Source organism: Ursus arctos, unplaced genomic scaffold (genome assembly GCF_023065955.2).
Source record: "Ursus arctos isolate Adak ecotype North America unplaced genomic scaffold, UrsArc2.0 scaffold_11, whole genome shotgun sequence".
In the NCBI taxonomy this organism is placed as follows: Eukaryota; Metazoa; Chordata; class Mammalia; order Carnivora; family Ursidae; genus Ursus; species Ursus arctos.
Window position 1 is genome coordinate 56,276,737 of NW_026622775.1, and position 27,332 is coordinate 56,304,068.

The window sequence follows — 27,332 nt, forward strand, 5'->3', positions numbered from 1 at the left end:
ACGTGGAATGGATATACCATTCACGTGTCCAAGCCTTGTGGCTCTGGGATGACCGTGCTCGACCAGCTGTCAGAAGTAAGGGATCATTATTGTCATTAAATGGAGGCATTGCTGTGCTACATTCAAAGTCATCTACAGCTAATATCAACAAGTAAAATGTTGGCTGCATATTAGTAGCAACATCTCCCTACCTACACCTAGAGATATTTTTAGCCAATTACCTCATCATCTGTTGAGTAGGGAATCGGTGTTATGCCCCCTGCTTGAACATGACACATATTTTGGTTGATCTATTTATATGCTTCTCTCTGCAGTGCCTTGCGAAATAGTAAGCTCAAGTGACCCCTGGACTTCTAGTGGGTGGTGACAGGCACTTCTATTTTGGCAGGAGCATACTGACCTGAGAAAGGCAGGGAGTAGACTCCACAGTATCATGTATAAAGCTGTGTTCTAGGCATTGTGGAATAAATGGAGATGAATAAAACTTGGTCTCTCTGATTCCTATTTATAGGGCAGAAGAAATACCATGGGTCTGTGGTGAAATGTCAGGTCAGGGAGTGAATGCTTTGGGTGATGCATTTTTCTACTTGAGACAGTAATTGCAACCAAGTTTGAATAGGTCTTTTTACTCTTCAGGTTGGGCTCACCCCTGGTTTAATAAATTTTTGACCTCCTTGGTTTAAGTGTGAAACAAAGAGTTCATTTTAATTTCTTGAAAAAGTCAAATATCCTCTGCAAAGTCTTTTGTTGGTATCATATGATATACACAGAGGGGAAAATTATGGGCTAAATCATAATACTGCCGGCTTGATGAGTTTCTATTTGAACACCTTCACCCAGAAGGTGTTTATCTGATGACAGTGTGCTGATGGAAGTGTCATGGCTTTATCCTGGCCCAAATTCTGTTTGATACATTCATCAGGAATTTGGATAAAGAGATGAAAGACACAATTGTCAAATTTCTGAGTGATGCAGAGTTAAGAGGATTAATAAAGAAACCAAATGACAGAATCAGATGAATGAGGTCTTAACATGGGTAGAGAGATGAACCACACAGTAAAAGAAGTTTGATAGGAATAAATATCAAGCACTATGTAATTTTTTTTTTGTTTTAGTACTGGGGAGTCCTAACATTAGAAGCATAACAAAACAAAAACAAGCAAAAATGTGCCAAAGTATAATAGTTCAGAACACATACATTTATAAACATGTATAATTGTACTGTTAGGACACATATAATTATGTTATTAGTACCATAGTTCAAAACACAGTATTTTACAGTGGGATATGAATAAATAGGTAAACAGATTCACCTTTATGTATTCTAGATTGCCTCACCAAGATCGTTAAAATTGCAACAGCCTGAATTTTGGAGGACAGTTTCATTTTGTCCTCCTTGGGAACTGTAGTTTTGACAATGACAGCCTTACAGTCAGCCTTATTTACTCTGGAAATAGCTGGTCAGAGAAGATTTCATGAGTAAGAATATCTTAGACTTTCACGGTTTCAGCCAAGAGTAGCTGTCCGCAATGTGACATATTGACAACAAGTGTCAGTCTTGTCATTCACAAGGATAGCATCAAACAAAACCACCCTATTCACCCCAATGGCTTTCATTCTTTGTGAATCAAAGGAAACTCAGCATTGGGTCCGTCTATCCGCAATTAGGGAAAACAATAACAGTTCCTCCACTCTGTGGTATTTTCTTGACTTCTCTGCAGACTATAGGTTCTGCATATAAACTATCTACAAGAATATTTTTTTTCAAAGATTTTATTTATTTGTTTGAGAGAGAGAGCGGGAGCGGAGGGAGAGGCAGAGGCAGAGGGAGAAGCAGACTCCACGCTGAGCAGGGAGCCCAACTCTGGACGCCGGGCCCAGGACCCTGGGATCATGACCTGAGCCAAAGGCAGATGCTTAACTGACTGAACCACCCAGGTGCCCCTCTAAGAGAATATTTTAAAAAATATCTGTAACTGAGAGGTGCATACCTGCCCTGTTACTGAAATTGTATTGGTTATAAGTTTTGCAGAAATTGGAGGATGGCTCATTAAAAAAAAAAATCTTGTTGGGCAGATGGATGATGCAAATTTTGCAAGTGTTGATCGTGATGAGGGATTCCATTTAATTATCATTAATTTCTTCACAGTCACTCTGTATGATATAGACAGCTTCATCTCACACATTTTCAGCAGTCTCCACTCTGATGCCTTGATGGCTGAACTTCTTGGTGGTCACTTTGCTCAGACCTAGGCCCACCTCTCCGCCAGTTTCTGGGAAGGTCTTGGGATGAGCCGTTGCTGAATGTGCCACACTGGCTGTGGTGGAGGCTCAGTGGGGCTGATGGGGGGCACAAGGCGGCCATCGTGGGAGTCATTTATTTTAAGAATGAAAATTTTATGAATGACAAAACAAAACAAAAAAAACAGCTAATGTTCAAGGACAAGATGAGAGATTTAATGGTAGTAGTGGTGAAATGTTTTAGAGGCAATAAAGAAGAATATTCTCAACATGAATCAACTGTGTAACATGGCTGCAAACCCAGCAATACGTTAATGCAGTATTAGTGCAAGTGCATTAGGTAAAGGCGTGGTACTCCCTCGCCTGGAGCTGATCAGGCCAGCACCTTCAGTTTTTGCTTTCAGCTTCTGGCAATACAATTGAAAAAATAGCATTTATTATTTGTTTTCATTGCAGAGTAATGTACTTTTACTATTGAAAATCCGGAAAGTCTGGAAAGTCATCTATAATCCCACCAGTTGGAGAGAACCATTGTTAACGTCTGTTATATATTCTTCCAGGTTTATGCACACAGGGATACATACACCCAAAATATTTTATTATGTATTCTTTTGTTATCTCTTTTTTCTCCTCCCTGGCAACATATAGTGAACATTTAAATACTATTCAGTTACTTCTTTAACATGCTTTTAAGTTTTATTATATAGGTACTATTGATACCGTATTGTACTGTTGTACAATAATACTATTGTACTGTTATTCTTAAATACTGTAAATAATGCTGTGATGAACATTAAGATAGATAAATATTTGCTCAGATTCCAGATTATTTCCTTAAGGAACATTCTTCAAGCTGCAAAATCCAGATAAAAAGGGTATTGGCATTATTCTTTAAAAGGCATATGGACAAATGAAGTATGTTCAAAAGACAGTGACTATTTTATTTTATGAAGGGACTAGAAAGGATACCATTTGAGAACAGTTGTGGGACAATAATTTGAAAATAGTTGCAAGAGGAAAAATGGGGATTCAAACTTCTTCACATATTTCAGGGCCTGTTACACAGAGAAGAGGAATTATATGACTCAAAAACATAATATTTAGTACCAATGGTTTGAAGCCACAGGGAGACAGATGGTATGATGTTGCTACTGGCAGCACTATTAAAACACGGGGGAGTGGGAGAGGGGCTCACAGGGGAGGGGGCCTGAACTAGGAGGCATTATGCATAGGCCACAAGAACTGTGGTCCAGGGCATTCAGGAGCTAAGACTGGATTGGACTCTTCTAACCTTCCGAGTCAATGAGTTGTCCTAAGCAGAAAGTTTTCTTTAAAAATTAATATGTAAGGGGCGCCTGGGTGGCTCAGTCAGTTAAGCATATGCCTTTGCCTCAGGTCATGATCTCGGGGTCCTGGATCGAGTCCTGCCTCGGGCTCGCTGCTCAGCTGGGAGTCTGCTGCTCCCTCTCCCTCTGCCCCTCCCCGCTGCTTGTGCTCTCTCTCTCTCAGATAAATAAAACCTTAAAAAAAAATGAATACTTGATTAAATAATTTTTTTGTTGTTTGTTTCTTTTTTCATGTTGGTAGAAATAATTCACAAGAACTTTTGGAAAAAAAAAAAGAAGAACAACAACAAACCAACCAGACAGCTGCAAAGCTGGGTAATTTCAGAATTCAGGTATGTTTCCTTCCTAAAATAATTTTAATAATATGTTTTTTTTGTAAAGGAATTGATAATTATTTCCATGGTCACTGTTTTCACTATCACCTGGATGTTTAAAAATTTTAGACAACTTCTTTTTGGTTGTTATTTATAATAAGATGCCCAGTGGTGGGTCCCATTTATGTTTGTTTGTTTTTTCCCTTTTATTCTAGGGAGAGAACTGTCAGAAGGTCATCTTGTCATGCCTGTAGTTCCAGAGGCAGCACCGTCCACAAAGGGTCTTCCCTGAGGCATCCGGGGTGAAGAGCGGTACCTGACAGAGAGCAGGTGGCCAACAAGTATTGGTAAGTGAATATGAGTAAATGAAGAAACGAATAGTGTAATGCTTTCTACAGGTAGAAGAGGATGCTTTCATTTTCTAAGAAAAGAGGCATAATCAGATTCTTTGGGTTTCCCAGATGGAAGGGGAGCCACTGCCTGAAATCTGAGAATGTGTGTTTCTTAGAAGGGAAGAGGGTTGGTGTCTCAAGAGCTACAGAGGGGTGGTGCCTAAGCACAGTGCTCCTGGGCTTGGCCCCTTGGGACAGACTGAGAACTGGCAACCATGGGAAGTCAGGCAATGGACAGCCTTGCTCTGGTTTGTTCTCATTTAGAGGGAGTTGGGTTATCTTCTCCATAAGATCCGCTTGGGGCTTGTGTGGTAATCCAATGAATATCAGCCCAGCTGAGTAGCATCAAAATCAGATTTAGTGTCAGCATCTCCTATTGAACTGGGATCAGGAGTATCAGCCGCAGTGTGCCAGCAAGAAGAATGGCAATGATAGAAACGTCAGAAGAATAAAGATTCTCTTTGCTTGGGTGTAGAAGTTGGACTGACATTCTCACACATGGACTGAGAAAGCAGTTAGGTTTTGGGCAACTTAGGGACGGTGGGCCTCCAAAGGAAGCTGCAGTAGAATGCCAGTTAACGGAAGGCAGGGATTCCTGCGTGCTCTGTTTATTGACGTGTCCCAAGCATAGACCAGTGACTGGCACGGAGTGGTCACTCAATAAATATTTGTTAACTAAATGAATGCTGAATTTCCTGCTAATATGGCAAGTGGTGCTCCAGCCATTAAATAATTAGAAAAATACAAATGTGGCTATATCTTTATCCTGGTTTGTGGAGCAGTTTAAGTCACCTCCAAACCCATGCCCTAAGGAGGTGTGAGTATAGATAAAAGGCATTTTTATTCTGCAACAGGAATTCCTTTCCACTCACCTCAGTTCCATAACCTACCCAGCCATAATTTCATCAATGTCATCTCTGTTCTCAGGGAGTAGATTATAATCCTGACTTATCTTTCAAACCAAATTTTTGTCTGTGTTGGGAATGCCAAAATTCGATGGAGCAGGGATCAATACAGTATCCAGCTAATATGCTATAGTATAAGTGAAATGAATAATAAGAAATGAAATGACTTCTTCTGACAATTGCTATTGCAAAAAACCTCAGGTTGTCATTTGAAATTGATATTGCAGGGAACCTCTGGTTGCAGCATGAACTTTAATATATAAATCTTTCATGGCACGGGTGTTCACTAATACGGTTTTTGAACGTCCTGGGCTTTATGAAGCCAAGCATGTTTCTGAGCTTCTCTGACTCATTTACTGATTCAGATATCTGTTTCTTTCTTTTTTTTCCCCATAACTCACACCATGTGACAAAGAATGATGTTTATTTTAGAATTCTGGAATTCTCATTTTTACTTTAAAGATTAACCGTAATTAAATGGTTGGGTTTGTTTGTTTGTTTTTGCTTTTTTGTTTTGTCCTTTCTCCTTCCTGTAGAAAGGCTTTGAGATAGTATTTGAAAACATCACCCACAAAATGAGGTCATTCAACCTGAGGCCTTTTGGTAAAATGACTATATTTTTGTGCTATATTTGATACACGGATGCATAAAAGTTTTGATGGATGACAGCCGTTAGGTGAGTTAAAGCTTCATTCTTCAGAATTGTGCAGAATTGTAATATGTACTATGTAATTGTAATATGCATTAGTGGACAGTGGTTTCTGAAGAGGATAAAGAGAAATGGAAATTTCCTTTGAAGATCAGAATTTATTTAACAAGGATTTTTGTAAAGGAAGTGACAAAAATTCCTATAGATATTATAGATTTTTTTGACCGATTCTGAGGCCAAAGAAATAAGATTATAAGCTGAGGAATCAATAAAGATTAGAATGATTTTTACATACCTCTTTAATGATTCTAAATGGTTTTCAGATATAAGTTCCAATGAGCTGAGGAACTGTAATATAAGAAGAAGCAGTTTCAATTTGGTAGAGACAGAGCGTGAAGTTTTTTAACACCTAGCAAGAGAGGTACTATAAGTTCACACTCTTACTGAAGATACTCGTTGGAGATTAGACTTAAATTTTTTTTTTAATTTTGACGAAGTTCATATGTTCAAAGGCTAGAGAATCATTTGAGACAAGGGCTTTTTTATCCACTTTAAATCCAAGGATGAATCCAGCATTTAGAAAATATTCTGACTGTCTGAAAGTTAATGCCCAGGCAAGCACGCTGGATGTTCTGGGTGAACAACTTTTACGTGATGTCCTTTCCAGTAACATGACAATCAGATGTGCCCAGTCACCAGGACTTGGCAGGGAGCTTCCCTTTGACATTGTTATGAATATAAATGAGGATGAAGGTCAAAGTTTTTGGACTGGGAGTTTTTAAACTAGGACAACATTCACTTTGTTCTTTTGTTCATTATTAAGTCTTCAGCCTAAGCTGTTTCCCCCCCACCTCCCAGCATTAGGGACCTATTTATTTATAATGTATATATTTCCCAGAGTTTTTGAGATAAAATTGACATATAACATTGTGTAAGTTTAACGTATACAATGTTGTGATTTGATAAACGTGTATATTGTGAAATGATCACCACTGGGGGAAGTTAACACCTTAGCCACCTTACCTAGCTGCCCTTTGTCTTTTTGTGGTGAGAAGTTAAAAGATGTATTCTCTTAGCAACTTTCAAACACACAGTGCAGTATTGTTAACTATTGTCGCTATGCTATGCATTAGAGCCTAAGGACTTACTCACTTTATAACTAGAAATATGTATTTTTGACTACTTTAACCCATTTTTCCCAATCTCGCCCCTGGCAACCACCAATCTAATCTCTGTTTCTTTGAGTTCAATGTTTTTAGATTCCACATATAAGTGAAATCCTACAGTATTTGTCTTTCTCTGATGTATTTCACTTGGCATATACACTCAGGTTTCCCCACATTATCACAAATGGTAGAACTTCCTTCTTTTGTTTTTGTAGTTGAATAATTCCATTGAATGCGTATAAACCACATCTTTATCCATCAATCCATTAAAGACACTTAGGTTGTTTCCATGGCTCGGCTATTGAGAGTAATGCTGCAGTGAACATGGGCATGCAGATATGTCTTCAAGATAGTGATTTCATTTCCTTCAGATATATATCCAGAAATGGGATTGCTGGATCATATAGTAGTCCTATTCTTAATTTTTTGAGGAACCTCCATACTGTTTTTCATAATGGCTGTACCACTTACATTCCCACCAACAGTGCACAAGGATTTCTTTTTTTCCCACATCTTTACCAATAGTTACCTCCTGTCTTTTTGGTAATAGCCATTCTAACGGATGTGAGATGATACCTCATTGTGATTTTGATTTACATTTCCCTGATGATGCGTGATGTCGAGCATATTTTCGTGTACTTGTTGGTTATTTGTGTTTCTTCTTTGAAAAGTCCTTTGAGATCCTTTGCCCATTTCAATCAGCTTATTTGGTTTATTTGTTTTTACAATTGAGTTCTGTGAGTTCCACATACATTTTGGATGTCAACTCCTTATCAGATGATGTGTAAATATTCTCTTCTATAGGTTGCATTTTCATTTTGTTGATTGTTTCTTTTGCTGTGCATAATTTTTTTATTTGATGCAGTCCCACTTGTTTACTTTTGCTTTTGTTGCTTGTGCTTTTGTTGTCATATTCAAAAAATTATTGTCAGGATCAATGTCAAGATGCTGTCACCCTATGTTTTCTTCTAGAAGTTTTAGTTTCAGATCTTACATTAAATTTTTAGTCCATTTTGAGTTAATTTTTGTAAATGGTGTAAGGTGGGGGTCTAGCTTTATTCTTGTGCATGTGATTATCTGGTTTTCCCAGCACCATTTATTGAAGAGATTATTTTTTTCCCCATTGAGTATTCTTGACTCCCTTGTCAAATATTAGTTGACTCTATATGCGGGAGTTTATTTCTGGGCTCTCAGTTCTGCTCCATTGGTCTCTGTGTCTGTCTTTGTACTAATATCATACTATTTTTATTCCTATAGCTCTGTAGTGTAGTTTGAAATCAGGAAGTATGATGCTTCTAACTTTGTTCTCCTTTCTCAAGACTGCTTTGGCTATTTGATGTCTTTTGTGGTGCCATACAAAGTTTAGGACTGTTTTTTGTATTTCTGTGAAAAATGCCATTGGAGTTTTGATAGGAATTACATTGAATCTGTAGATGGCTTTGGACAGTATGGACATTTTAATAATATTAATTCCTTCAATCCATGAACACGAGATATCTTTCTTCAATTTCTTTCATGAAAATCTTAACCATTTTCAGTGAGAGATCTTTCACCTCCTTGGTTAAATTTATTCCTAAGTATTTTATTGTTTTGGTGCTATTGCCAATAGGATTTTAAAAAATTTCTTTGTCATATATTTCATTGGTAGTGTATAGACACACAATTGATTTATGTATGTAGATTTTGCATCATGCAAATTTCCTGAATTCATTTATTAGGTCTAAGAGTTTTGAAGGGAAGTCTTCAGGGTTTTCAGGGTATAAGAACATGTCATCTGAAAACAAGGCAATTTCACTTGTTTCCGATTTGGATGCCTTTTATTTCTTTCTCTTGCCTTATTGCTCTGGCTAGGAATTCCAGTACTATGTTGAATAGGAGTGGTGAGAGTGGGCTCACTTGTCTTGTTCCTCATCTAGAAGAAAAGCTTTAAACTTTTCACCATTGAGTATAAGGTTAGCTGTGGGCTTTCCTATATGGCCTACATTATGTTGAGATACATTCCTTCTGTATCAATTTCCTGAAAGTTTTCATCACGGGGCACCTGGGTGACTCACTTGGTTAAGGCTTTGACTCTTGGTTTCGGCTCAGGTCATGATCTTGGGGTTGTGAGATCGAGACCGAGTTAGGCTCCACACTCAGTGCAGAGTCTGCTTGTCCCTCTCCCTCTGCTTCTCCTCATACTCTCTTTTTAGAATAAATAAATACATTTAAAAAATTAAAAGAAAGATTTTTATCATGAAAAGGTGTTGAATTTTGTCAAATGCTTCTTGCATCTACTCATATGCTAATATGTTTTTTATTTTTCTTTATATTAATGTAATGTATGACATTTATTCATTTGTGGATGTTGAACTATCCTTGCTTCCCAGGGATAAATATCACTTGATCAAGGTGTATAATCTTTTAATGTGTTCTTGAATTCAGTTTGCTATTATTTTGTTGAGGATTTTGGCATCTATATTCATCAGTGATATTGGCCTGTAGTTTTATTTTTTTGTAGTGTCCTTATCTGGTTTTGCATCAAAATAATGATAATCTCATAAAATTATTCACTTATATTCTGTCCTCAGTTTTTTGGAAGGGCTTGAGAATGATTCGTGTTTATTCTTTAGCTGTTTGGTAGAATTCACCAGGGAAACCATCTGGTCCTGGGCTTTTCTTTGTTGGGATGTTTTGGATTACTGATTCAATCTCCTTATGTGTTATTAGTCTATTTAGATTTTCTATTTCTTTATGATTCTTGGTAGTTTGTATGTTTATAGGAATTTACCCATTTTTTTAAGTTGTCCAATTTATTGATGCATAATTATTTATAGTAGTCTATTATGATTTTTTTCTATTTCCATGATATCAGTTGTAATGTCTCCCTTTCATTTCTTATTTTATTTATTTGAAGCCTATCTCTTTTTTCTCTTGCTGAGTCCAGCTAAAGGTTTGCTAATTTTATTTATCTTTTAAAGAAACCAGCTCTTAGTTTCATTGATCTTTTGTTTTTCTCTTCTTCATTTCATTTATTTCTGGTCTCATATTTATTTCCTTCCCTATGCTAACTTTTGGCTTAGTTTTTTTCTTCTTTTTCTAGTTCCTTGAATTGTAAAATTCAGTTGTTTATTTGAGATATTTCTTTTTTCTTAATGTAGGTGTTTATCATTATAAACATTCCACTTAGAACTGCTTTTGCTGCATCGTATAAGTATCAGAATGTTGCATTTTCATCTTCATTTGTTTCAAGAATTTTTAAACTAATAGAAAATTCACATTTTCCTTTGACCTTTACTAAGTCTTCTACCCAGGTTGCCTTTTTTTAGTACACTTCAAATAATTTTTCTCTTTTATTAAGATACCTAGAAATAGCACTATTTACATTTGTATATAATGTATAATATACCTCTATTTTTGTGACTTTATCAGTCATTGATTTCTTTTTATAATTTTTCTTTTTATATTTATTCCACTCTCCTTATCTTTCCAATATGCAAAGCATGTGGATTGAAGACATTTGGTGAAGCAGGTCTCATTCAGGTCTAAGAGCCCTGCTTCCAGGGTGCAAGCAGGTGATAGTTACCAGCCCAGTCGGTTAGGGAGATGATGGGACTGTGCCCCAGTCTCTCCAACATTAGGGCTCTAATGGTAAGGACACCAAAATTCAGTGTGTCCTGAGATTCTTCTGCTCTGCACAGTCAGCTTTCCTTTGTTCTTTATTTGTTTTTTAAAGTAATTAATTAATTTCAGAGAGAGAGAGAGAGAGAGCGCACAAGTAGGGGGAGGAGCAGTGGGAGAGGGAGAGAGGAAGCAGACTCCCTGCTGAGCACAGAGCCCAACAGAAGACTCTGTTTCACAAGCCTGAGATCATGACCTGATTTGAAACCAAGAGCTGGACACTGAACTGACTGAGTCACCCAGGCACCCCTCTTTTGCTCTTTAAATTCCTTAATAACATTAATTTTTTTTGCTGAATATAAAAATAGTTCACTGTCATTGTATAAATATTGGAAAATGTAGAAAATGTTTTGAAAGAGCACATAAATATCACCTATGACTACATAGAGATAACCATTTCTGATATTTCAATATGTTTCTAACCTTTTTCTCTGGAAAAAGGTCCTCTTCCAAAAAGCTGTATTACATGTGGTTTTCATATTTATATAGATCTTTTCTCAATTAATATTGTATTATGAATATTTCTGTTAAGTCATTAACAATTGAAAACAAGAATTCTTGGTGGTTACATATACTTGAACATATAGATATACTATAATGATTTCCCCACTGTTGAATATTTCATTTACTACCTATAATGCCTATTTCACACGTCCTCTAACACTCATCCTTGCATACAGATCATGTGTATCTTTGATGACTTTTCAACATCTTATCATGCAAAATGTCAGATACAAAAGAGAGGAGACTAGTAAAATTTCCATCTACTCATCATCTAGCTTCAACAATTAAAGACTCACGGCCAAATCTGTTTTATTTACACACTCTATGCCCCAGGTTGTTTTGAAGCAAATTCCGGGCATCAGTACCATGTCAATATGTGCATCTCAAAGAGAAAAAGCCTTCAAATTATAGCAACTCTATCCGTATTACACCTAAAAAATTCACCATAATTCCTCAATATGTCATACTTGTTTTAGGTAGTAGATTTTTAGAAGTGAACGATCACTTCTTGAACAGTAAGTCTCTTGATAAATATTACTTTCTAGAAGAGTTTTAAAATTTGTACTTCTACAGCACTTTATGGGGATTTCTGTTTGGCATTCAGAATCTCACTGAGCTATCATATTTTTGAATTGTGAACAGTTTGAAGGCCAAACAATGGGGAGGCAGTAGAAAGATGTGGTTAAACACTCAGTCTCTGGAGCGGACTATCTGGGTCAGGTCTCTGGGTTCTATCACTTTGCTATTATTCTATCTTTTTGCCGTGTCATTTTCAGCAATAGCAATTACCCTTGGGTAATTGGGTTCACATGCATTTTGTACGCCAACTTCACTTCTGTTTTTGCTTTATTTTTCCTTTGTCTTGATTCCATTTACTTAGAAAAAGTTACTAGGTGTTGTTAGAAATGAATTAGGTGCTAAGAAAGGAAAATCACAAGGTGTTATATTATTGTACAATAGGTAATCAAGAAATCATTAAAACTGCTCCCAATTTTTGCCTATTTTAAACAGTGTTGCAATGAGCACATCCTGTGAGCAAAGTTTTTTCCTCCATTTTGACAATCTCTTGATAATTTTCTACAGGTGAGATTACAAAGTTAAAGGGCATGACCCTTGTTTGGGGAGAGGGATGGGGTTCCTCATAGCTTTTTATGACTTGTTTTCTAAACAGTTTGCACTGTCTTCAGCAGATATGAGTTGACCAGTTCTACTTCACCTTTGGAAGTATTGGTTGTTATTGAAAAATAATCAACTTTTTCCAAACAGCTAAATAATGATACCTTAAATAGTTTGATTACTAACAGAGTGGAATATTATCCTTGTATGTTTATTTTTTAACTAATTTCATCTTACCTTCTGGGAAGAATAAGTGAAAAGTAAAGAGAAATCTGGGTTGAAAATGTAGAGAGAAAAGATCCGGTAGAAATCCTCAGAGTACTGGATTATACTTTGAGTAATATCAATGAACCCTAAGGATGATAAATTAATTTGTAAGCTGTGAGAAAAAATATGAGATCTGTGATAGCAGACATGTGACCTCAGCCATGGTAGAATTCACTACACTCACAGAGTCCAGATTCTGAAATGCTTTATCAAGTAGGGGGACTCGAGTGCAGAGAAGGCGTATTTGGAAAGGCACATGAGAGGGTGCATTTCAGACATCTGGGTCCTCACTTGAATTACGTAAGATCAGGTCTTCAGTGTATCTCTTCTGGCCTCTTCTAAGAGTCTTCAGAGCTTTCCTTATTTTCACCTCTCCACAAACAATTCATTTTCTCTAAGCTGCTTCCAAATGATATTTCTAGAACACAAATAGGCACATTGTCGATGTGTCTGCCTACGTAGGGTTTTAGAATCTTGTGGACTACTTTGGACAAAGGAAATTTGTGAGCCAGCACTAGCCTTCGGAAATTTATGTGGAGACGTGTCTGCAGATTGATGGTTGGCTATAAACCATCTTGTCCCTAGAATTTACAGCTCGCATGAGATCTTAGGGTCAAGACCACCTAGTTATTTGTTGGAATGACAGTTTATTGCCTTGACAGAGATTTTAACAACTATTTTGTACTGTAAATCTTTTGATAAGAATGGTCCCACCTGTTTTACTACCTGAACATGGTTCAGAAATTGCAGAGCATAAAAAGGTAGTATTTGTTAACAATTTTAGTGTCCTGTTTTTAACCATCTAAGTATTTTCCTGGCAATACATTCTGCATTCAGTTAGGAGTTTTGGAAATTTTGGGAAAACTGGATATAAATTGCCTTTATCCTTATCGAAAAGACAAAGGATACATATAATAAAATTAAAGAAAAATCATAATTTAAGAATAGCATAAATAATGTAATAAAAACCAGAAATAATCACAATAGCTAACACTGAATACTTACTATCTGCCACAAACTGTGCTGAACACTTTACATTAATCATTTTCACTATCAGATTTAATTTTTACAACTACTCTATGAAATACATAATTAAAGGTCAAATGTGAACTATAGATTCACATGTGCTCAACTACTCATTTGATTAAATCCAAAGGAAGGAGATATCATTTCCAGAATCATCGTAGAAGACTTCAAGATGGGATAGAATTTGGAACTATATTTGAGGGCTGGGTTGGAATTGGATAAACAACTATAAGTAGGAAGAGGTTTAGATGAGGAGTGCCAGGAGCAAATTCCCAGAGGTAAGGATCCCAATGAAAGGGGGAGGGTGTTGCAGACCACAGGGAGTTTACGATAGATGATGACACCGGCAAGTAGAGGAAGCTAAGTGGGCTGGCCATGAAATACATACGCGTGCAACTGCGACTCAGGCCGTGGACGCTCACTCTTCTCCTTGAATCTGGAAGAGCAAAGACTTAGGCTCCTGAGCCTTTCCAGTTCGACCCTTAGCCTTTTAATAATGTAACGCCTCCCGGAGTGGCTGCTCAGCCGCAGGTTCGGACTGGGAGCCTGCCTTGCCATGTAGTGTCTGTCGATGTCAGAGTACGTATGTACGACCTTGAGGCAGCACACCGACATTCTTGAGGACGGTTATTTGAAAACCCTCCAGATTTGGGGAACAGGATTTATGGTGTTGAACATCCTTCTCAAGCTATGGCAATTAATCACAGGTTCTGCTACGTCACGTTTCTACACCCAGATAAGTACTCTGTGGTATACCATGCATGGCTACAGTATAGGCTGTAGTAATTTCTCTGAAAAGGAAAAACTATATGGATTCCTGGTATTATTCTTGACACCTTTTTTCTTTGATCGCTGATATAATCCTTATGGTCCCATTGTGTTACTTACTAAGCTCTGTATTTCTTGCCGGCTTAGTGTAGTAGTTAGGAGTACAGACGCTGGAGCTGAATTGTCTGAGTACAAATCCTAACTGCTTTGCTCCATGGATTCCTTCTTCCCTTCCCTTCTTCCTCCTTCCCTCCCTCCCTCCCTCCCTTTTTTTCTCTTTTTCTTTCTTTCTTTCTTTCTTTCTTTCTTTCTTTCTTTCTTTCTTTCCTTCTTTTCCTTCCTTCCTTCCTTCCTTCCTTCCTTCCTTCCTTTTTTTATTTTTGGCATAAATTTTCCCTTGCTAATCATTGGTTTCCTCAGCTGTAAAATGCTGATGATAATTATATCTAAATTATACAGTTACTGAGATTAAATGAATTACATGATATTCTTCCCACCTGCTTGCATGGATGTATTTGAGATTGGGTCATTTTGCAAATAAACAATGGTGTCTTCTGCTTTTATCTGGCAGACTTAAAATGATACCATCATTTTCAGATTTTTTTTCCCATCACTTACCTGGAATAAACATGTCATCATGTCGCACTTTAGTTAGTTTTTCCTTTCTTACTATTTTACTTCTTAAATTTAGCATCTTTTTGGTGTTATTTAAAATGTTCCTATTTATTTTTTTAAGTAATCTCTGTGCCCAGTGTGGGACTCAAACTCATGACCCTGAGGTCAGGAGTCACACACTGTAGTGACTGAGCCAGCCAGGCGCCCCATAAGCTGCCTCTAAATTTAACTACAAAAATTGTCCTCGTGTACAAAACCTTTACATTAGATTTAAAGTGATTAATGAGAGACTATGGACTATGAGAAACAAACTGCGGGCTTCAGAGGGGAGGGGGCTGGGGGAATGCGATAGACTGGTGATGGGTAGTAAGGAGGGCACGTATTGCATGGTGCACTGTGTGTTATATGCAACTAATGAATCATCGAACTTTACATCAGAAACCAGGGATGTACTGTATGGTGACTAACAGTATAATAAAAAAACATTAAAAAAATAAAAATAAAAAAATAAAGTGATTAATTTTGAAAACAATAATGACCCATTTTAAGTTATAATTAAATAGTTTATATTATTCTATTTCAACTGCATTCTCTACATATGGTATCATTATGTTTAACCACACCAAATTTTTTTCATCTTAGGATTATTTTTGTCTCATATTTGAATGCATACTTAACAAATAGTAAGCTTTAAGAGACACTGTTTATCACTAGATGCTGATACTTGAGATTTTACTACATTTGGAGTTTCTGGCAGAGTGTCTTTCCTGTACCCCGCTACCATTTCCGTGGAGAAAACATTTAGGTTCTTTAACTAAACTAGAATTTAATTGCACTGAATTCATCATTCTGTGTTTTAACTATCCCTATTTGTACTCATTGGCGACCCACATGATTTAGGTGGCATGGGGCATCTACAGAGTTGTGATTACAGACCTGCCTCTCAGAACTCCCGTCTGGGGAGTTTGAGTTCTGAATTTGTCTTCCCGGGGGTGGCTGTACAGTCTAACATTAGGATAGAACTGTTCGCATTGTAGTTGTTCTCTGTGGGGCAAATATGAGCCAACACATTTTCTTAATTAGTTTTCATGTGAAATATGCTAGATAATACTTGCATTTTGATACTTTACATTGCATGCTTGATAACCGCAATATTATTCTAGCATAGCTTCCCAGTCTTTGTTTCTCCTCCTTCACATTAAAATCTTTGATTAGGTCATAGGGTCTGTGGACAAATATACTCTCTCAATTGATGTACGATGTACGTAGTTTTTTAGCCAGGATATGTTATTGTTTTAAAGACCAAAGTCCAGAAAGCTAAACTCTTTTCCTTTCATGTCACGCATGTAGACTGTTGTTCTCTTCCTGCCATGTTTCTTTTTCCCTGTCGTTATGGGCATCAAGTGACAGAAATGATAAAACCCCTACTTGTGCTTAGGAGTCTTCTGTTCTACTCTGAGCTTCAAAGTGTCTACTTTCTTCTCCACATCAGTAGGTGTGGATGTGCAGTGACCAGTGAGTCTGATGATGATGTGGCCAGGGTTTGGGAAGGTTGTGCCTGCATGAGTCTAGAGGCTGTCTTCCTCGAGTGCACAGCATGGTGGCTTTTGCTATGGCAGGTCTGGTTCTTACATTCTCCCTCTTGGAAGATAGCCTACCTTTTTCTCCAGTATTCTATTTGTTGTTGTTGTTGTTCTTGTTAGTTTCAGAGGTAGAATTTAGGGATTCATCATTGCATATAACACTCAGTGCTCATTACGTCAAGTGCCCTCTTTAATGCCCATCACCCAATTATTCCTCCCCTCCACGACCCTCCCCTCCAGCAACCCTGCTTTTTCTTAGAGTTCAGTATCTCTTATGGTTTGCCTCCCTCTCAATTTTCATCTTATTTTATTTTTCCTTTCCTTCCCCTATGTTCATTTGTTTTGTTTCTTAACTTCCACATATAAGTGAAATCATATGGTATTTGTCTTTCTCTGACTGACTTATTTTGCTTAGCATAATACCCTCTAGTTCTGTTCACATTGCAAATGGCAAGGTTTCATTCTTTTTGATGGCTGAATAATATTCCATTGTGTGTGTGTGTGTGTGTGTGTGTGTGTGTGTGTGTCTGTGTGTCTGTGTGTCTGTGTGTACCACATCTTCTTTATCCATTCATCTGTCTATGGACATCTGTGCTCTTTCTATCTTTTGGCTGTTGTGGACATTGCTGCTATAATCATTGGACTGCAGGTGTCCCTTCAAATCACTATGTATCCTTTGGTTAAATACCTAATAGCACAATTGCTGGGTTATAGGGTAGCTCTGTTTTTAACTTTGTGAGGAAACTCTGTACTGTTTTCTGAGTAGCAGCACTGTTTTGCATTTCTCCAGTATTCTAGTTGAGGCAGGCTCATGCTTATTGGTGGGGAGTGGCCAACAAACATGAAGTCCTTCTCTCTCTCCTGAACCATCTTAGTGTCTATGGACATTAGATGGTTTCTCTTATGGAGTCTGAAGTTCTTCCTCATAATACAGAGTTTCCCCTTTCTTGACTATACAGTATTTCTTCACTTGCATACTAAGTTGATCATGATTTCTACTCACTCTTCAGAATATTCTTTTATAGCTCCTTCCAGTGTTTTTGTTTCTAATTTTTAAAGAATGCTCACTGTTTTGGACGGCTCTCACTGCCATAACAAAATACCATGACTGGGTGGTTTAAACAATTGACATTTATTTTCTCATGGTTCTGGTGGCTGCAAGTCCAAGATTCAGGTGCCAGCATGGCTGGTTTCTGGTGAGAGCTTTCTTCCTGGCTTATAGATGGTTGCCTTCTTGCTTGTCCCCATAAGGTAGGGAAAGAGAAAGAAAGAGCGAACTCTGGTATCTCTTCTCATAGGGGCACTAATCTCATTATAAGGGCCCCACCCTCATGACCTCATCCAACCCTAATTACCTTCCAAAGGCCCTGTTTCCAAATATCATCACATTGGGTGTTAGAGCTTTAACATAGGAATTTTAAGGAGGCACAATTCAGTCCATGGCACTCACCTCCAAAAAGAACATGTGAAAAAACATCCCACACTGGGGTGGGGGGATCAACTGAACTTTCTCTCATGCCCATGCCTGAATGTGTCTGTTATATTGTAGCCTTCTGCTCCTGGGATCAGGTTTGTGCCTCTCCTTCCCTCATAGACCATGAACTCTTTGAAGGCAGAGAGTTTGCCTTACTTGTAGTTTCTACACAGTAACAGGGTAATCCCTAAATGTGGTTTAAAAGAATAAATAAGTGGTCTCAATCTTAAACATGCCCTCAATGGTTTTTTCATCATGGTTTTGTCAGTGCCCATTTTCTTGGTTGAACTTCAGCTCCTTTTGGCTTTCTTATTCCCATTTCCATGCTGCTGGCTGTTTTCTTGTTCTTTATATGACAGGCAACACAGGAAGTTGGGCCTTTTAAACTATTTAGCACAGTTCTTCCCCTAGCTGCTCAGCTGGCTTGGCAGTGACAGGTTATTAGCATTTTTAGTCTTACTCCGTATTCCTTTTTTACTATCTATTATTATGTGAACCCGAGGGGATGGAGGGAAGGCCAAGTTCACTTTTGTCATGTATACTCACCAAAGTTCCACTTGGTCACTTTTTCCTAAGTATAAGAAGGAGGGGGCGTGGGGGAATGGGATAGGCTGGTGATGGGTAGTAAGGAGGGCACGTATTGCATGGTACGCTGGGTGTTATATGCGACTAATGAATCATCGAACTTTACATCAAAAACCAGGGATGTACTGTATGGGACTAACATAATATAATAAAAAAAAACATAAAAAAAAGAATAGCAAGTTTCTCCTATTTCAGAAATAACAGAATCTGTGATTATTAATCTGAGCTGTTTTTTAAAATTTTTTCATAAGTGTAATTACACAGAAATCATTTCATTGAAAAACCCCACAAACCAATTCCAAAGTTGTCAAAATGGCACCCACCAAAATTCAAGTTGAACCAAACCAAAACATAACACACACACACCCCCCCAATAAATGAAGTTATCATTAATTATACACTTTGATATATTTGGAATTTTCATAGTTGGGCCATTTTTGAGGTTAAAAAGATAGAAATTCTGGTCTCTGAATGAAGACCAGAGGAAATAAAATAGAAAGCAAAGTAATGAATTATGTTAAAAATGAAAAGGCGTGAATCCAGACATCAAATAAGACCAAGTGTGAGCTATTTTATTTCCTTGAGTGTTGCAGAGGCATGAAGCATCTCTGATTTCTCAAGAGTCAATATGAAAAGTCAGTCAAGTAGCTGGAGTTCTATTTCTTTGATGGGAAATTAGGCCAGGCTAGAGAGCACATCAGAGCAGTTTTTGCATATTTTTGAGGTAACAATTGAAAGGGCATGTCTCTCATTAGTATTAGTCACAAACAGCTCAACAAGCCTGGAATATGACAGAAAAGATAAGGCACTGCAGCAGATTTAATACTCTAGCATTACAGCACCTGGACTGGGACGCACAAAGGAAGTTACCGAGGCATATCCCCACCCTCTCTGCAGCTTGGCAGCACTACATGTTTTGTTTTGCCTTTTTTTTTTTTTTTCGGAATCAATGTAACCGCTGAATTTTATTTTATTTTTTACTGCTACAGTGGTCTCAACCAGACATCAAATAGTAGCATTTTTTTTTTTTAGTGATTCATTGATTTTTCTTGGCTCTAAGAAAAACTGAGAGAGCAACCCCTTACGTAATGTTTAATAAAATGTTAGTTATAACAAAGTCTAGTGACACATACAATTTTGTGAATAGACAGAACTGGTAAGCAGTTGTGGATGAAAAGAAAAGTAGAGAAGGCAGGTGGGAAGCATTGATGTGTCATGGGAAGTCAGTATATTTTACAAAAGAAAATAAAGCTTCAGGTATTTCAGTAAGTAGGTAAAGTAGAAGGTAGTTAAGAGGGCTCTTTGTAAGTGAAATTTTAAAAGCATTTATTTACCTTTAATGTGTATATTATCCATAGAATCTGTATACGTGTCCAAATGTGGATTAAGTTACACAGACGTTACTGGACAACAATTTTCTCAAGAGTTTGGCTTTGTGTTGTGTCAGGGCTTTGTCTGCCCTTAACTGAGCAGCACGTCTTCTTGCACTTAATGCCCTGCTGCTGTATTTAGCATTTTTGCACGGCTGTCTCAGCCGACTTCCCAATCTTCTTTTTGATTTGTCTAGGGCATGATTCAGAATCTTCCATCAAAGACTGCTCTGACCAAGTTCATTTTTATGATCCTGTTTCGTGAAGCACACTTCATTTTTTCATACTTCCACAGATTTAAAACATGATAAAGGGTTCTGAGGGCCGTGATAATCTATGGACTCATGCAGATCTGTCAAGATATTGAGAGGAAGCAATTGCTTCTTTGGTGAGAACGATGATATCGACTGTACCTTGAAGTCTATGAACAGCATTTATAATGGCAACTCGACATTTATCAAAAAATTTCAACTTTGTTCTTGGCTTTGTTTGTGGTCAGCCATCTTAAAAGTTACAACAGAATTGAATAGTAGCACTTTTAACAAATGGTGATATTTACCATCGAACCTAGCAAACTCATGGCTACTGGCTGGGTGACACCGCAAACAACACTTTGAACTTTGTATAGGACTAATAGCAGCTAGTCTTTGGAGATGCAAAACAGGCAACACTCAGAATTTTTTCAGGAAGAAACTTTCTGCATTGCTACTGACTTCCACACATTCCTGCATGCCTATGAAAATATCAAATGCACTTTAGGGTGAGGGTAGGGGATTATCTAGGCAGTGAGCTACATGGCTGAGTATATAAGGTAGATGAGATAAGAATAAAGTCTAGGAGGAACTCAGGTTTGTCTGCTTGAGGTAGACAAACATCCCCCCAAATACACGGAAAATATATATGGGAGATGGAAGAGCAACTACCTGATTGAGGAAGGAAAGGAACCTTTCACAGAAGAGGTAACCTCTAAAGATAAGTAAGTCATTGACAGGCAGGCAGGCAGAGGTCCCAAGATGGTAGAGCATGCAGCCCAAATGCCCAGGCCTCTTGGGGCCATATAATAAAGGTCACTCCCTGTGAAGTGGATATAGCTTAAAACTTTTAAATCACTTTTTCTTCAGTTATCTTTGACAGTTATAAGATAAATAATATACACAGAAAACTTGTTTTTAACCAAGCAACCTATTAAGAGCATTCTTATGAGAGATTCGGAAGATCATACTTGCCATGAAGGCTAAGTGGTATTCATGAGAGCTGTAAAGGGGTTCTAGACAATGGAAAGCCATTACATATTTTATTGCAAGACTCTGAAGTGTGTGTGTGTGTGTGTGTGTGTGTGTGTGTGTGTGTCTATGATTTGGAGAGAAAGCTAGGTGGCAACATGAAGGATACATTTGGGCAGGGACTGAAAGAGTCTGGAAGCAGAGACATCCATGAAGAATCTCAAATAGTGTAGATGAAGGAGTATGAACTACAGTCCTGCCAAAGGAAAGAGAGAATACAAAATTAAATTGAGTTATTTCACAGGTGGAATTGACCAAATATTTATTCATTTATTGACTAAACACTTAATCATTCAATTTGTATTTTTTAAACACAGTCTATTTTTAAAGCATTGGTCTTCGAGTAATGGAAAGATGATAGTTTTTGAGGGGCTTACATTCCAGTAGGGCAATCAGACATCATACTGTATTAATTAGGGTTCTCTATAGAAAGAGAACCAATAGTATATATATATATATATATATATATATATATATATATATATGTGTGTGTGTGTGTGTGTGTGTGTGTGTACGTACATGTGTATACACATGCATACACATATTTGTATTTCTGTTCTATTTGTGTATGTGTATATATATTTGTGTTTCTGGTCTATTTCTTTTGATGTATACACATATCTATTTATCAATAGAGGGTGATTTATGGAATTGACTCATGTAATTATGGGGACTGGCAGGTCTGAAATCTGCAGGGCAGGTCAGCAGGCTGGAGACCTGGGAGCACCTGATGTTGTACTCTTGAGTTGGAAGACCCCAGCCTTTTCTTTTAACGCCTCAACTGATGGACAAGGCCCACCTATGTTATGGTAGGTAATCTGCTTTACTCAAAGTCTACTGATTTAGATGTTAATCTCAACTAAAAAATACCTTCACAGTAACATTTAGACTGGTGTGTTATCTCAAATTGGGTACCATGGCTTAGCCAAGTTGACATATAAAAGTAACCACCACACATACAAATAGCTAAGAGAAACCTGTGTGTGTGTGTGTGTGTGTGTGTGTAAGAAATTTTATTTGAGTTGAGCTTTGAAGAGAGAGTTGAGGGAAAATATTTGAAATGGAAGGCACAACATGAAAAAAAGGAGGGAAATGAGAAAAAGCAGGGTGAGTGTGGAAAATTATAGTTTGCTTAGATTGGCATGAAGGGAACAAGAGACTGATGGGAATTAAATGTGAAAGAGGAATCATCATATTCTATGAAGACTGGTGTAAGTAGTTTGACTTCATTCTGGAGGCAGAGGGAGTCCAGTAGAGTTTTTTGCTCAAAAAATTGATTTCTTTATACCACTATTGAGTTTAATCTGACAGCAAGCCCAAATCAGGGCCAGCATGGAGTTATTTGGTTTCTGTGGGGCAATTGTTTTTCCTTCTTGTATAATAATGCAGAATTATTCACTCCAAATATGGCTGTGAATAAGACTAAAACCATAATTTAGAGTTTCAAGATCATTCAAGATCATTATTGTCAGAAAATTGCTTGCAATTATTTTATAAAAAGATATTACCTGTTACAAGAAGAGGGCATCAATGAAAAAAAACCTATAGGTAAGATGTAATTCTTCAAAAATGACTAGATTTGGAAATAAATTCTATTATCCTGCCTGAGTTCTTTCTTTAAACCCTTGGTGAAGTTGTTGATGAAAATTTATGTAACGCTGGTTAAATGCCTGGCTGAAAAGAGCAGATAGATCATTCTCCATTACTTACTCTTTATATAAATAATTCTTTATTTAAAGAACATTTCCAGGTGTTGATTAACCAATTTGAGTTAACTCTAAACTGACTTTGGTTAACTCTAACCTGCTCAACTGAATTGTTTCTTGTATTGCTTATGCTGTAGGTGGGATTTTCCACTTTTTGTGCTTATAATTTATTTTGTATGTTTTCAAGACACTGAGTTGTGGTACATTATTATGCTGAATCATGGATTGACTTAAAGAAACACAGAAGTTTGGTTATGTTTCTCTAGGTTTAAATACTCACAGGCTTTGGAAAAGATTTGTGTCTGTGTTATTGGGGAGTGAATGGTAAAGGCCTTGCCCTTCCCATCCCCTCACAGTTCTTTCTTTATGGGACCGTCTTAGAAAGATGTTCCATCTAGCTAACTTGCTGTTCTTTAAGAGGTGCTTCTTTTTTGTTTTGTTTTGTTTTAAAGAGTAATGAGTAGCTTATACTAAACTCGGTTCTAAGAATCTGTGGTATTGGATATTCCCAGTAGTCTGCCTGGGAGCATGGTGTTACAAGTGTGAACTTTGGAGTCTGACTGCCTGGATGAGAATCTAGCTCTGTTCTCAGTTGTGTGCTGTTGGGTAAGCTACATAACCATTCTGTCTCACTTACTGTATCTGCAGAATGGGGCTAGGACTAACCTATGGAATGAGGTTGTTGACAGGATTGGATAACTTAATGACATGCAAAGTATTTTTACAAAATTTTATTTATTTATTTTAGAGAGAGAGAGAGAGGGAGGGGGGAAAGGGAGAGAGAGAGAGAGAGAGAATCTCAAGTAGACTCCCCACTGAGCCTGGAGCCCAACACAACAGGGGCTCCATCTCACGATGCTGAGACCATGACCTGAGCCAAAAGCAAGAGTCTGATGCTTAACTGAGTGAGCCACCCAGCTGCCCCATGACATAAAAAGTATTACAGCAGTGCCTGACACACAGTACACACTCCATAAGGGTCAGCTGTTATCATTTTAGATGAAAACTGGGGAGAACACATCAGAGTTGTCCTGAAGAATCTAGTCCCATTAGCAAATATTGAATGTCTGTCTTTGGCATATATGAAATTTTACTGCTCTTGAAAAACCACTGTATCTAGGCAAAGTTGTTGGAGGATAAAGCTATAATTTCCTCTTTCCTAGGCCCTCTCTTCCTTTTAGATATCTAGTTATTGTCCAAGCCAGAGGGAACTCATTAAAGAAACAATGTATAGTCAGTTTTAAAATGATGGAGAGGACAGGATTTCACAGCTGTTCAGATATAACCTGTTCAGTGACTTATAGTTAGGTAGGGAGAGGTGTGAATAGTTAGAATTTTTACCAGGCTATAATGGAGATTATGCTTTTTGTTTCTGTATATGTAAATATCCCTAAGAGCATACTGATCCTTGAAAGCTGATTGAATGATATTTGGTTATTGATAAGTAAAATCACTCTTGCAAAAAAAAAGCTTCTGACTTTTATGGCCAGATGGATAACTTATCAGGGATGTTGTACAGCATGGACTGTAAAAATTCCGTAAGTCTATTAATACAATCAGAACACTTGTGTGACAATTTGCTTTACTGTCATACTGATATTCTAGAAAATCATATATGCTATGATAGCCAGAGTAGGCAGCAGGTATGTTTCATGGGAAAGATTCAAGTTTTAAAAGTTACTAATAAAAATTTAATTCTGAGTCAACATAACTACTTCTTCTGTGTCTTATAGAGCTAAGAAAACAAAGAGAAGGAAACAAATTTGTAGCTCTTATCCCTTAGAGCCTGAATAGATACAGAAAAACAAAGAATATTCTATTTAATTGGTTTCTTTTTATATACCCTTTTGGTATTTCGCAAATCCCATTTTATTTTTATTGACAACTTAGCTCCTCTGTTCATGTGCCCCACAGCTAGTGATTTTTTTAAAAAAAACATTCTCAATAACTCTGGCTCTATTTCTTTTCCTCTTGTCCTTAAATAACTGCTGGGTTCTATTCTCTTTCCACTTTCATCCCCCACAGATGATTCTTTACTTTAATTTTCTCTTCTGTTCAGAATTCCTTTGCCTGGATGACTCCAAATTTGTCACATGTCATCTTGGTGATTCCTTGAATGACATTTTCATAAACTTTTCAGCAGGTGGTACTCCGTATGGTTAAAAAAATATTTAAGTGTGAGGCCAGTTTTGACAGGAAGGATAAACATAAAGAGTCTTCCCTGAGCAGTTAAGCAGTGTATAAATTTGACCAATGAGTCATGATGAGAATTCCAGAGTTAACAGTAGGTAATAAAACCTCATGAGAAAGCACTTTGCTATTCCACAGGTTTGATAATACTGTGGGTCAGATCATCTCCCTCAAGAGCAGAGCAAAATCTCATGACTGTAGCTCTTTAATGCAGTCCACGGACTTACGTATCATCATTTTTCAGCAGCTATTTGAGTGCCTACTTCTGGTATAGCACACCAGTATTACGAGTGGGTTCTTTTGTTTCTGAATTTCCAAAACCTGTTTTCACAGCTCATAGAGTACCTTTTGGTTTATCTTTATAGCAGTTTAAAATGGTAAGATCTTCAATAACAAAGCAAAAAATGAGAACCCACTGCTAGTCAAGAAATATTTCTTAAGCACCTGCTGTATGTCCAATTCATCAGCAGGCATGTTGGGAGGCAGGATATGTAGTATAAATAGCTCCAGACTTCACCAGTCTATGTCCTAGAGAAGGGGTGGCGGAGAGAGGAGAGGAACTAACATTTACTGAGCATTGGGCAAGATCCCTCACAAATGTTCTTATTTAATCTTAATGACAATATTGCAATATACCCATTACCTTTATCAGTATGGAGTATTAGTATTACCTTTATTTTGTGGAGAGAAAACCGAGTCTCAGGGCAGTGATGCAGCCCCCGATGGTCACAGGCCAGTATAAATAGCAGCAGGGATTTCAACTCAGCTCTGTCCTCCTTACAGTGTGAGCTCTGTCTCTACGCTACGCTGGCCATTAATAGGCAGAAAGGAAGAAGTATCATGTGAGTAATGATTATGGGAGCTCGCAGTAGTATGCCTTCATGGAGGAGGAAGTGAAACTGATAATCTATCAGGTGAAACTGATAATCTGTCAATCTGGAGATCAAACTTTCTCTTATCCTTGAAATGATAAAACAGACCAAAAAACTTGGAACAATGTCTGTACTTGATTAAAGCAGAACTTTTCAGACTATGCTTGATTTCTATTCTCTCCACAGCCTGACTCTTCATATGTGCTCCACCTAATATCTACAGCTCTTGAGCTGCAAGGACAAGTGGTTTTATGGAAATTCCTAGTGCAGTACGGTTACTTCAGTATTTAGAGTTTTATGGGAAAGATTCTTTCCCGTGGTCCTTTTCAGAGGGATGACTTATGGGAGAATACCAATTGTGAGATAGAAGCTAAGTTTTAAAATGAAAACGTGTCTGATAGCTCTATAGAGTTAGTCATAGGATAATAATAGTAATCTAAAATAGGCTTGGAGATACACATTTAATACATGAATGTTTGTCTACCCCGAAATTACTTGTCTTTCACTTTCTGCTTCTATTACTAATCTGAGAAGAGTATTTGTGTGTGTGTAATTCTTCACCATCTAAGAAAAAGTTATTTTCCCTGAGGGTATGTTAAGTTCGATACAGTTAGAAGAAGTGCCAGATGCATGGAAAAAACAAAACAAAAACAAAAACAAAAACCCAGACTAGTTTCCTGTAGGTTGGAGCTGGTATAAGCTATGCTTGGTCCCCTACATTAAGTTTCGACTCCTTGTATACTTGAGTAACTGATAATTCCTAGGCTGCACAATCTGACAGTCATTTACATTGGGCAAATTGAAGATTTTTATGCTAACACAGTGGTTGGCAAACTACAGCTGCCTATTTTTATAGGTAGAGCTTTACCGGAACACATCTACACCCATTTGTTGACATATTGTCTGTGGCTGCTCTCATTCTACCATGGCAGTTGATTAGTAGTGACCATATATTTGGGAAAGCAAAAAATTTTGCTACCCGAACCTTCAAGAAGATGTTTGCTGACCCGTGTTGGGAGCAGCACCCAGCCTTCATTTATATTTGCCTGAGCACAATGCTCAAATCGTATTGCGTGAGAGCTTTTCAAAACCAATGTTGCATCAATGATACTTTGCTTTAATCGTATTTTAAAATAAGCCAAAGTCGTTTGGATATAAAAAACTAGGAATGAAATAGTCATACTTCCTGGATTTTGTCTTGTCCCCAGTTTGCATCCATAGACTTTCAAAAACAAGCATTTTCTCTTATAGAAGCTCAATTTCGTATTGAAATCTGAAATCTTCAAAGAGGATGTAATAC

General features: G+C 37.4%; 1 long non-coding RNA gene across 1 annotated transcript; it reads right to left on the minus strand.

Moving 5' to 3' along the window:
* Positions 1-17,666: 17,666 nt before the first annotated feature.
* LOC130543353 (uncharacterized) lies at positions 17,667-25,951 on the minus strand. Its single transcript, XR_008958668.1, has 2 exons — positions 25,832-25,951; positions 17,667-21,460 (listed from the first exon to the last, which is right to left on the minus strand). It is a non-coding gene; the product is annotated as an uncharacterized LOC130543353 (long non-coding RNA).
* Between the last annotated feature and the right edge of the window lie 1,381 nt (positions 25,952-27,332).